A 12,035-nucleotide genomic window follows, 5' to 3' on the forward strand; every position below is an offset into this window, starting at 1 on the left:
TTCTGTGATAAGCTGTTGTGACAGGTCATCTGCAGACGTGCTCAATTGGTGGACGTCATTGCTGAATGATACAAGTCCCATTTCTCTGCATGCACATAGTCCAAGTATTGGCTGAACATCTTCATTAATAACAAAGAATGATAGCACATGTGACTGTCCATGCAGAAAACACTGCAGCTTAATTACACCTGAGGTTTGAATCTTGCTGCCTCCAAATGCTACTAGGTTAACGGACTTGGGGTGCGCTTTCATTTGTTTATCTGCTCTTATAATGTTAACTGTTTTCTTGGGAAGCACGTTACATTTAGCACCAGTGTCCACTTTCATCTCAACAGGAATCCCATTAATCTGCACGGTGACAAAAACTTCCTCTTTGTGTTCCACATGCACATCAGTTGCATGGATCGCATATTGCAGGTTTACTCCATCAACGTAGAATGTGTCATCTCCGCTGTCATCAGCTTGGTCTGGTTCCACATGATGAACTGACTTTCTGTGTCTTGCTACGTTTTGGGTAGGCTGAACAGCTCTGCACCGTTTCTTAAAATGATTCCACTTTTTGCATGCATGACACTGCTGCCCAAAAGCTGGACATTTACTCTTTTTTGCAGCATGAGCGCCCCCACAGTTAGTACAGTTAGTGACATGCTGAGTTTCAGACCTGTCTCCTTGTATTCTCATTTTATCTCCTCCGTGCTTTCTTGTAAATTTGGGCTGGAGCACATCAACATTTGATGCAGATTGTTGAGGAAAAGCAAGTGTTTTATTATGCTCTTCAGTCATTTCATGAATCTGGCAGACAGATATGGCTTTTGCTAGCGTTAAATCACTATCACGCAGTAGCACTTTCCTTAAATTGTCATTGTTGATGCCACAAACCAGTCTGTCTCTTATTAGTTCTTCACTCAGATCACCAAATCTGCAGCTTTTTGCTTTAATCCGTAAATCACTTACATAGGATTCAACAGTCTCGCCAGTCCTCTGATTCCGCGTGTTGAACTTGTGTCTTTCCATCGTGACGTTGGTTTGTGGGCTGCACATTTCTCTGAATTTCCTTTTGAGGCACTCAGGATCCTCCTTCGATTCTGCAGGAATGAGGACTCGTCCTCCATCGCCGGGCTCTCTCACTTCTGGCGCGTAGACAAAAGACCGCTCCCGTTCTATAGCTTCGGGACCTGCTAAGTTGAGCAATATGTAGGCTTGTGTGCGCGCTGGCTTGTCAGAGTGTGCCGCCGCTATAAAAATGTCATACTCTTGCTCAAAAATGCGCCAATTTTCAGCAACATTACCATCGAAAACAAGCGGGTCGGGCCTCCTGAATCCTTCCGCCATGTCGGCTGCAGTCCGGATACAAAAAATGCACCCACAAAATAGACTTGAGACGGAAAAAAATACCGTCAACTACGAAGTACGTGTTCCGTCGCTTCTGACACCATGTTGTATGTTCACCAGTATGATAATGATGAAGCAGTAATCTCAGTTAACGTGGTTTTATTAACCAACACAGCAGCAGAGAACTTACATGCTTGGATTCAATAACGGAATGGCGCCTGTACCACTCAAAACATACACACACCTACACGGAGGTACGGCAAGCGGATTAGGACAAAATACCAAACTAACAGCAGGTTATCTACACTTGTGTTAGAAATTCAGAGTTGCAGAGGGGTATTTATACACTTCTAACCTTCTATCCCCGCCCACTTCGAGAAAAAAAAGAATGCGCTCGAAGTGTGTGGTAACTGGAAGGTTCGAAGTGGGCGGGGCTTAGATCAAAGGCTTCAAAGACGTCATACACTTCAAAGGATTTAAGTGTATAAATACCCCTCTGCAGGAACGGATTTTCAAACGCTAGTTTTAACAAAGAGAAAACAAATTATCTGCAAATAGATATTAAAACGCAATGGCCAATAAACCATCAACTGTCACCAACCCAACACAGCAGACACCACCTGAACTGGGATCTAGATTCAATAATCAAAAATGCAAAGTTGATGGCCAGTTGATGGCCAATAAACCATCAACTGTCACCAACACACCGTCACCAACACAGGACCCAGCTCCTGAACCTGAATCTAGGCCAAACAATCAAAATTGCAAAAACCTGTTTGCGTGCTTGTGTGTGTGCTGTATGGGGAGCCCAGATGACTCAGACACAGAAGATTCAAACCAGGGGCAACCTGCTATTTCACAGCAAAGTACGGTTGTGAACATAGTAAACAATTCCTTTGGTGGCACTAATACCATTAATGTCAGGAATGAAAATACTGCCCGGAATATTCAAGTTGATATCTTTAACAACCTGCAGCTAGGGCTCCCTCCGGGTTTAATGTAGTTTGCTTGAATCCTAGAAAACTAATTGGATTTTAAATTGGTTATTTTTAAAATTAGAATGGCTCTTTTTAAATTGATCGAGTCACTTATGAGAACCCATTGACCAGTCGAGGCAGATGGCTGTCCCCTCACAGAGCCCGGTTCTGTCGGAGGTTTCTCCCTGTTAAAATGGAGTTTTTCCTTCCCACTGTCGCCTATTGCTTGCTCAGAGGGGTTTGTCTGTTTGGGTTTTCTTTTTTAAATAACTTTTAAATTAACATCAATAAAAGTTTTCAAATTTTACTCTCTGATTTCTGTTTGTTTTCATTGTGTGTAGGTTGTGTTATTTGTTATTCAGTTCAAACTGTGGGTAGAAAATGCAGAGAAAATGCTGTGCTGTCATGTGACCTGTTCTGTTGTGCTCTCCTCTCCTCAGCCTCTCTTTGCTGCCTCTCTGATGAGGTCTAGCAGCTCATCATTTCGGTCTCTTTTCCTCTTTCTCCCTGTTGTGGGCGGCTGACTTTTGGGAAACTTTTGGTTACCCATTGCTGCGCTTGGACCTGGAGAGTCCTCAGGGAGAGAGGAAATTCGGACAGGAGACAAATTCTACAACACAACAACTCTTTGGAGAATACCGTCTGTACAGCAGATTCTTATTAAAACATTTTTAGTCTTTTAATAAAGTTAAAAAGTTGAATAAAATAATGTCATGCAAAAATTATTTGCCTGTTTTATTAGTGGAGATGGTGAACCTGACACAGTCCTGTGTTAAGTGTAAAAGAAACTCGTTAACAGCGAGTTTAGTGAAATTCTCTAGAACTTATGTAAAACTAATCGTCTCGGAGTGAGCAGCTAGAGCGTCACGTGTGTCCTTTTGTCCACCTCATAGGGACCAGAAAACTGAGCATGGAGGCTAGACCCAACTAAAGGAAGCAACACCAGAACTTTTTCACCAGGAGCAAAATGTCGGACCACTGTCTTTTTGTCATACCGGGCTTTCATGTTGCCTTGAGTTTGCTCCAAATTGTCACGGGCCAACTGACATGCACGGAAAAGACGCTCTCTAAAACTGCAAACATAATCTAACACGTTATGTTCGGCTCGCTGCGACTCGGATAACCACTTTTCTTTAAGCAGTCGCAGGGGACCGCGCACAGTGTGTCCAAAAACTAGGTCAGCCGGACTAAATCCAAGGGATTCCTGAGTGGTTTCTCTAACAGCAAAAAGCAAAAGCGGAAGTCCCTCATCCCAGTCTTTACCTGATTCAAGGCAGTATTTGCGCAACATGGTTTTTAGGGTTTGATGAAATCGTTCCAGTGCACCCTGACTCTCTGGGTGATAAGGGCTGGACGTTTGATGTTTCATTTTTAACTCCTTCAAAACCTGGGCAAACACCTTTGACATAAAGTTTGTTCCCTGATCAGTTTGAACAACTCTGGGTAACCCAAAAGTTGAAAAGAATTTTGTGAGGGCTTTCACAACGTTCTTTGCCTTTAATGTACGTAATGGAATTGCCTCTGGAAAACGAGTGGCAGCGCACATTACCGTTAACATGTACTGGTGGCCTGATTTTGTTTTTGGCAACGGGCCCACACAGTCCAACAGAACTCTCTCAAACGGCTCACCCAGCGCTGGAATCGGGTGAAGAGGCGCTGGCGGAATCGGTTTATTTGGCTTTCCCACTACCTGGCAAGTATGACATGAGCGACAATATTTCACCACATCTGATTTTAGTCCAGGCCAAAAGAAGTTACGTAATACACGGTGATACGTCTTTTTGACCCCAAGATGTCCAGCTAAGCAGGCATCATGCGCGAGACTGAGAATCTGGAGTCTATATTCCTTTGGCACCAGAACCTGATTTACCCTATGTAAATCAGTTGAGTCAGGAGACCAAGATCGCAACAGCACACCGTTCTCAATGAAATATTTTACTGGAGCTTTAGATCCCTCTCTGTCCACAACAGAGGACAAACAAGGCACCAGTGAAGGATCACCCTGCTGTGCTTTGATCAACATTTCTCTGGTCATATTCAAGCTCTGATTAATGTCCTCAGGAATCATTTCAGGGACGTCACATGTGGAGATTTTTACAGAATCAATGGGTGACACGAAAGAGTCGTCTTCATCAAGCGTAGCCATAAACGACCCCGACAAATCCACAATCTCACCCATTTTACGAGCCTGAGCACGAGTAATTGCGCACGCAGGAAACACCTCTGAAGCAGTGGAGTCTGAGTCAGCAGCAAGGGCAGGAACATCAACAACTTCTGGCGGGGGAAAAACATGCCCACCAGCTAGATCATTACCAAGAATGAAGGAAACTCCTTCGATTGGTAATCGCTGGCGCACGGCGACTTTAACGTAGCCCGACACTAACGGCGAGTGCAGGTGCACCATATGCAGAGGGGCTTTGGTGACACTCATTTTTATTCCCCACACTAGTATGTCGGAACCACAGGATGTTTTTTCAGACAAAGGCAGCACAGACTCTAGTAAAAACGAGTGGTACGCACCCGTATCTCTAAGAATCGTGACGGGCACTTTATCATTTTCTTCACCCGTCAACGAAACAAAGCCGCATGACACAAATGGTAGAAACTGCGGATCAACGTCAGTTTTCGGGTTTTGTTCGGCCTCCACGTGCACCTTTGGCGAGCAAGCGGTTTTAATCAAACCCACGCCTGCGGGGAATTTAGTGCCCCTCGCTTCTTTTCTTTTTAATACTGGACACGCAGCAATCAAATGTCCTGAGTCGTGACAATAAAAACATTCTCGACCGTGTGATTTAGCAATAAACGGTGATACGTTTTTACGCACTGCTCTTGGTGACTTTTTTCCTTCAGATAAATTTTCCTGAAACGAATTCTGTGCACAGAACACACTTTTGTGCGTTAAAACAAACTCGTCAGCCAGGAGAGCCGCGTTAGTGAGAGACGACACCTTTTGTTCGTTTAAATAAGTCACGATGCGTTCCGGCAAACACTTTTTAAACTCCTCCAGCAAAATAAGAGTTTTCAACTCTTCCACGGTTTTAACTTTACATGAACACCACCATTTCTCAAACAACACATTCTTTTCTCGCGCAAACTCAACAAAAGTCTGGTTAGCAGTTTTATTAAGAATCCTAAATTTCTGCCGATATGCTTCAGGGACAAGTTCATACGCCTGCAGCACAGTTTTCTTAAGAGTTTCATAATCTAAACTCTGCTCAATAGACAGGCTTGAACACACTTCTTGGGCTTTTCCCACAAGCTTACATTGGAGTAAGAGGGACCAAAACTCTTTCGGCCACTTCAAAGCAGCGGCTATGCGCTCAAATGCACTAAAATAGGAGTCTACCTCAGACTCGCGAAACGGGGGAACCAACTTGATGTGCTTACTTATGTCAAAACCAGCAGAAGAAGAAGCACTTGTGCTTGATGACGTTGGGGAAACATCAGCTGAGCCCTTTTCAAGCTCAAGAGCCCTGATACGGAGATGCATAGCTTGCACTTCCAGCTCCCTGTTGCGGGTCTCCACCTCTTTTATGCGGAGCGTGAGGCGCAGATCCTCAGTGGACGTACCTTCACTGGATTCAGAAATCCGATCAGCCTCCGTGCCAGCAGCAGACGCATCAACTGCGTTAGCATCCGCTTCAGATGCAGTGCCATCTGCGCCTTTCACTGGCTTGCTTTCCGCATCATCTCCCCGTGGTAGAAGCACACCTTTTTCCACTAGCTTTTCAGCCAGGGTTTCCTTCAACTCTGCCTTGCGAGCACTGTAAGACACTTCCACATCGTAAGAGTTAGCCACAATGAGCAGGTCCGCTTTCTTACATTTGTCAATCAAGACACGCCAACCCTACTCACCAACAAGCGAGAAAAGAGATGGAACGAGCCCCCAATTATGTTATGGCCCGTCTAGGCGCGGCCAGACCACAACATAAAGGGTGATCCATCCCCGTCCAACCCCAAGCAGCACGTCACACACTTAATATTTTGTGACAGTGATTTATTTACAATAAGTGCAGTTAAACAAAGGAAGGGAGCATATCATAACTTCAGGGTGAACCCAAGGCCAAAACAACAAACAAAAAGTAACCCATCTCAGGAATAAACACAACTTACCTACTCAAAAGAACGAAACCAAACGACAATCACTTTCCTCCCTGCCTAACAAAAACAGGAGAAAACTGATCAAACAAAAAGGCGGTCCACCCCTACATGCTCTTACATTAACATAATATTTTGACACAGTGAACGGTCTGCCGGTTGGGTTGGGCCGAGGATGAATGAATTGGCAGTCCCTGGCGGTCTCTTCTTATCCGCTGCCTCCCAGTCCTCAGCCAATCGGTGTGAGCCATCCACCCTGGATGCACCAATCCCGGAGGAGCACCTGGACACTCAAATTCACACATGATTACGATCACAGTCGTAACAGTAGGTCAGGGGTCACTGAGCTTACCAAGCCAATTTAAGTTCCAATAATTAGTTCTAAAGGTTTTGGAATCAATAAAATGACAACAGTGCCCAAATTTATGCACCTGCCTGATTTTGTTTAAACGATTATTGCACACTTTCTGTAAATCCAATAAACTTCATTTCACTTCTCAAATATCACTGTGTGTGTCTCCTATATGATATACGTAACTGACATTTTTTTATTGTAACAACCAACGATTTATACAGGAAAATAATGACTATTAACAAGGTTGCCCAAACCTTTGCATCCCACTGTACTTGTGCTGTCTGTGTCTCATATACTGTACAAGAATCTTGTTTTGGTGTTGGTCTGCAGGCATTTATATGTCTGTAACATCTCACCGTTCTGCTGACAAAGACGACCTCTGTGGACTCGCTGGCCTCCGCTCCTCCTTTCCAGTACAACTTTTTCACTTCATCAGAACTTAAGGAGCAACTGAAAGCACACATGTGAAAATTTGCATCTTTATAGAGCCATTCAAACCACATTTATTATTTCACGATGCTTGATTTAGCATTGTGTGCAGATTTATGCTGCCCTTCTTAACCTCAGCTGGGCAAATCTGATTAGATAATCGAGACCTAATCCAGAGCTTCCCAAAGTGTGGGGCCTGCCCCCTAGGGGGGACGCAAACATTTTTCTTGTAAAACAAAGGGGGGCCTAGCAAAAAAAGTTTGGGAACCACTGACCTAATCTAATAGTAACTTTAACTTTGGACTTCATTTTGTATGACACATTTTTATAGGCTTGCCAGCATGTGATGTCATCTTTTATGGTCTCTCAGCTGCCTTCATTATTATTGCTGTTCCTTTGCTTGTAGTCTTTCACTGGTGCAACTCCAAGAGAACTATTTGTAATAGGAGTCTGAGATTCCAGTTACAAATGGATTTCAAGAATGAAAAGAAAAGTCGGAAGAAGGTTTAGACTCCCTAAACATACATATAACACATCCTGTAGGCTTACAGCCTAAATGTATAATATTTGTTTAAGCCTCATTGCAGTTATTTGCAGCCAGTGCTCCTGAATGTGCTTTTAAATTCAGTCAGCTCAGGAAGTTTCAGTTTTTTTCTACTCCTGGGTCTGTATGATGTCAAAGAGAGAGGGTATCCCTAAAGTAGTCATCTCACTCTGGCTGTGAGCAGAAGCCTCACCCACTCATCTTCTGTTTACGAGAGGCAGCCAATCAGAAACAAGTTGCAGGGGATTATTTTGAACTGTGACTCATACAAAGCTACTTCAAGAGTCCACATGGAAAACTACGCAGTCTTTAGTAGTGGCGATGTGGTCATAGTGATGATTCAGTCTTTATAAAAAAATTTGCCAAACTTTCATTGTCGCGGCCTTTTACGTTCCAAACACCAAAAAAGTCCAAGAAAAGGCCGTGGGTGGCAACGGGAGGTTTGTTTTAGAACGCACTTCAGACTCCATTGTTTAAAAATCATATGCCGTTTATTTCGTGGAAAATTAGAAACAGAAATCAGCCAAATAACTTCTTAAAACTTAAAATTAAACAAAAGTTAAATTAATTTGCTTTAACAACTTCAAAAGTGGTCAAAAAAAATCATTTTCTAACCCTCCCGTCTTCCCATCTGACATTTGGCAAACAAAAAACAAAAAACCTCTTTACCACACCCATCCAGGGTGCTCTTAATCTCTTGATTAATGGGAGGGTCCATAAGCTAATAAACCAATCACTTTCCAAAAGCTTCTCCAATAAAATTAATTACAAATTTACATAACAAAACTAGGTCAGTATATTCTTACACCTTTAAAGAAAAAACAAAAATGAATACAAATTGCATTTTATAACATTCAACAAAAATGGCCACAACATTCCGGCCCCTAATTCCTGTGTAACATGAATTATATCTGTCTAAGTGGCCATCACAAAATGCAATAGCAATAATTTTCTTCAGTAGTCCGTATAGGTCTTCTTAAAAACCAAACAAAAGGAAAGGTCAATGCTCTATGATTTCAAGTCTCTGTTGTTCATGTGTTTGCTTTGTGTGTATTCAAAAAAGGTGTATGTTGCATAATGGAGTGTAGAGCAAAGTGAGTGTCAGTGTAAATGTAGAGCCAGAGGTTCCAGAACTTGGCTCAGTTGGAGGCAAACATTCATTGTTTCCTCTAGATGGCCTCCACCAGGAGACATATTTTGTTGATTGGCCTCGCCAGCTCATTTGTTCGTGTCTTAACTCGAACACGGCGAACTTTGGTTTAGCTCTAACATAGCTTGTTTTAACTCACGATTTGAGCTGACAAAGTTGGTTCCATTGTCTGACCGGATTTCTTTGACCTGTCCTCTGCGGCAGATGAATCTCCTGATGGCATTAATGCAGGAGCCTGTATCAAGAGAATGTGCCACCTCAAGGTGGACTGCACGACAGGTTAGGCATGTGAAGAGAACTCCATACCTCTTAACAAGACTCCTGCCTCTCTTTACTTCTATTGGTCCAAAATAATCAACACCAACATAAGTAAATGGTGGAAGATCAGCTGAGATTCTGTCAATAGGAAGATCAGACATTTTCTGCTCACCTGGCTTTTGCCGTTGTCTTTGACACACTATACAATCTCTGATTATTTTTCTAGCTGCTGAATTAGCATGAGGGATCCAGTATTGACGGCGAAGGGTTGAAAGCATGTGATTTCTACGGTGGCCCCTAGAGACAAAGCACGTACAAACTCCAAAACGCTTGCAAACTCCAAAACGCTTACAAACCCCAAAACGCTTGCAAACTCCAAAACGCTTGCAAACCCCAAAGCACGTACAAACTCCAAAACGCTTGCAAACTCCAAAACGCTTGCAAACCCCAAAACGCTTGCAAACTCCAAAACGCTTGCAAACTCTAAAACACTTGCAAACCCCAAAACGCTTGCAAACCCCAAAACGCTTGCAAACTCTAAAACACTTGCAAACCCCAAAACGCTTGCAAACCCCAAAACGCTTGCAAACTCCAAAACACGTGCAAACCCCAAAACACTTGCAAACCCCAAAACGCTTGCAAACTCCAAAACACGTGCAAACCCCAAAACACTTGCAAACTCCAAAACGCTTGCAAACCCCAAAACGCTTGCAAACCCCAAAACGCTTGCAAACTCCAAAACGCTTGCAAACCCCAAAACGCTTGCAAACTCCAAAACACGTGCAAACCCCAAAACGCTTGCAAACCCCAAAACGCTTGCAAACTCCAAAACGCTTGCAAACCCCAAAACGCTTGCAAACTCCAAAACGCTTGCAAACCCCAAAACGCTTGCAAACTCCAAAACGCTTGCAAACCCCAAAACGCTTGCAAACTCCAAAACGCTTGCAAACCCCAAAACACTTGCAAACCCCAAAACACTTGCAAATTCCAAAACACAACGGAAGTGCTCCAGGACGCTAGGGGCAGTGTTGAGCTCGATTTGCAAAATAAACGGCAAGTTTGTCTGTATGGGACGGTCTAGTCTCTGTCTCGCTTCCCAGGTTGCCTAGCAACCATGATACTAACCGCTGGAAACGTGTCATACAACTTTGTTTGACAGAAATGAAGGAGAACATATTTTGTTAATTTGTTTGTTTGTTTCTACAAGAGCTTTGTGTGATTTGATAAGTATCTGAGGCTGAGACCACAGGACAGTAAAACATGATTTTTGGGCTTCATTTCTGTACTGAACAGTCATTTAAGATTAGTTAGTAAATAACAATTAGCTGATGTTGTTCATGAGACTAAAGTCATCTCACTTTGGTAATGTAAATATAATATGGCCAATATTATAGTTATTATATTAATCATTATTAGCTATTACAGCAGTGAACATGAACTCTGTGTCAAATACTGAGCTTCAGTACAGATTCAAGTTGCAGTTATTTATGTCTTATCACCTTAAATCTTCACTCAAAGACAAGTATCTTTGACAGTGCATATATAGGTGTATCATATATAAGAGACAAATGTTGTTCCTTCAGTATGTTGGCATTACTAAATTGGGCTCATTGCTTACATATATTTATAAAAAGAAAATGTACAAGCTGTGATAACTGTTTCTGATAAAATGAAGAGTAGACTGATATATTGAATATTCCTTTATTGGGTGAGAAAATCAGACCATGTCATAACTGCTTTAAGTCATACAGAATAGATATCAGAGCCTTAAACAGGCTGACTTCTGCTAAATGGGTCAAACTGGGCAGAAAGTCTACAAACACATAACATCCTTATAGAATATGATGTAACACTATAGATCAACTTAGCTCAGAATATATAAAGCATATAAACAATTACAGCAATATGATGCAACAAACACAGCAGCTACTGATCCAAAACACTCAAAGCTTCATAGAACTGAAACAAACATTTATTTTTAGCTCCATTCTGCTGCTGATACAGACTTTAGGTTTCTGAACATTAAACTTGTTGCTGCCTTTCATAGTGTGTAACTTGAAGGCCCTGAGTACTTTCTCCCACACTGAAAACACTGGATGATCACATTATTTGAACATTACCTAATAAGACTGATTCAGGACAGACAGTGATGTTAAACTTTCCTAGCAGTCCTTCACAAACAGGGAACAGTCTGTCTATTCTCTCCATCTGTCAGCTGCTGCTGGCTCTTCCTCCTCCTCTTCCTCACACACTGCTGAGTTTGTCCTGCTGGATCATCAGGGGTGCAAAGCCTCACAGATGATGTGCAGCAGTGGGTCCCTCAGTCTGTCCTCACTCTGGACACTTGCAGTCGTCACACATGGAAATCAAATGTGTGATAAGCTGCAGGATTCAAACACAAGTGTAACTTATAAACACATGTTCATACTTTTATTCCACAATCAGAGAGAAAGAAACAGAGAGAGAGTGCAGGACAGACCGACAGGTGACAGTCTCAGGTGTACACACTGCTACACAACAGCACAGAGAAGCAGGATTTAGTGTTTGTGTTATTACGAAACAAAAAGAGTTCCCAGATGGTCCAGTGGACACATGTGTGACTGCTGTGATTAAAGCATCTTTCTTTCAGCTTAACGAGTGAACCGTCAGCTCGTTCAAACACACGTTAAAGTCCGTTTGGCTCGACACCACTGAACAGAGGCAGCAATATAACATAGCTCACATTAACAGTGCAGTGGATCCTGCTTGTGCCGTGATATTCAGGACTGCAAACCGAGCAGCATCACTGACTTTCAGCTTGTTGTGTTTGTGGATATATGACTGACTTTAATTATCCATGAAATCATCACATTCTCTGTAAGATTAAGATCAACTATTGAACGGCGTATATTT

This window comes from Perissodus microlepis, chromosome 16 (genome assembly GCF_051167445.1).
Source record: "Perissodus microlepis isolate ML-2025 ecotype Zambia chromosome 16, ASM5116744v1, whole genome shotgun sequence".
Classification (NCBI taxonomy): domain Eukaryota; kingdom Metazoa; phylum Chordata; class Actinopteri; order Cichliformes; family Cichlidae; genus Perissodus; species Perissodus microlepis.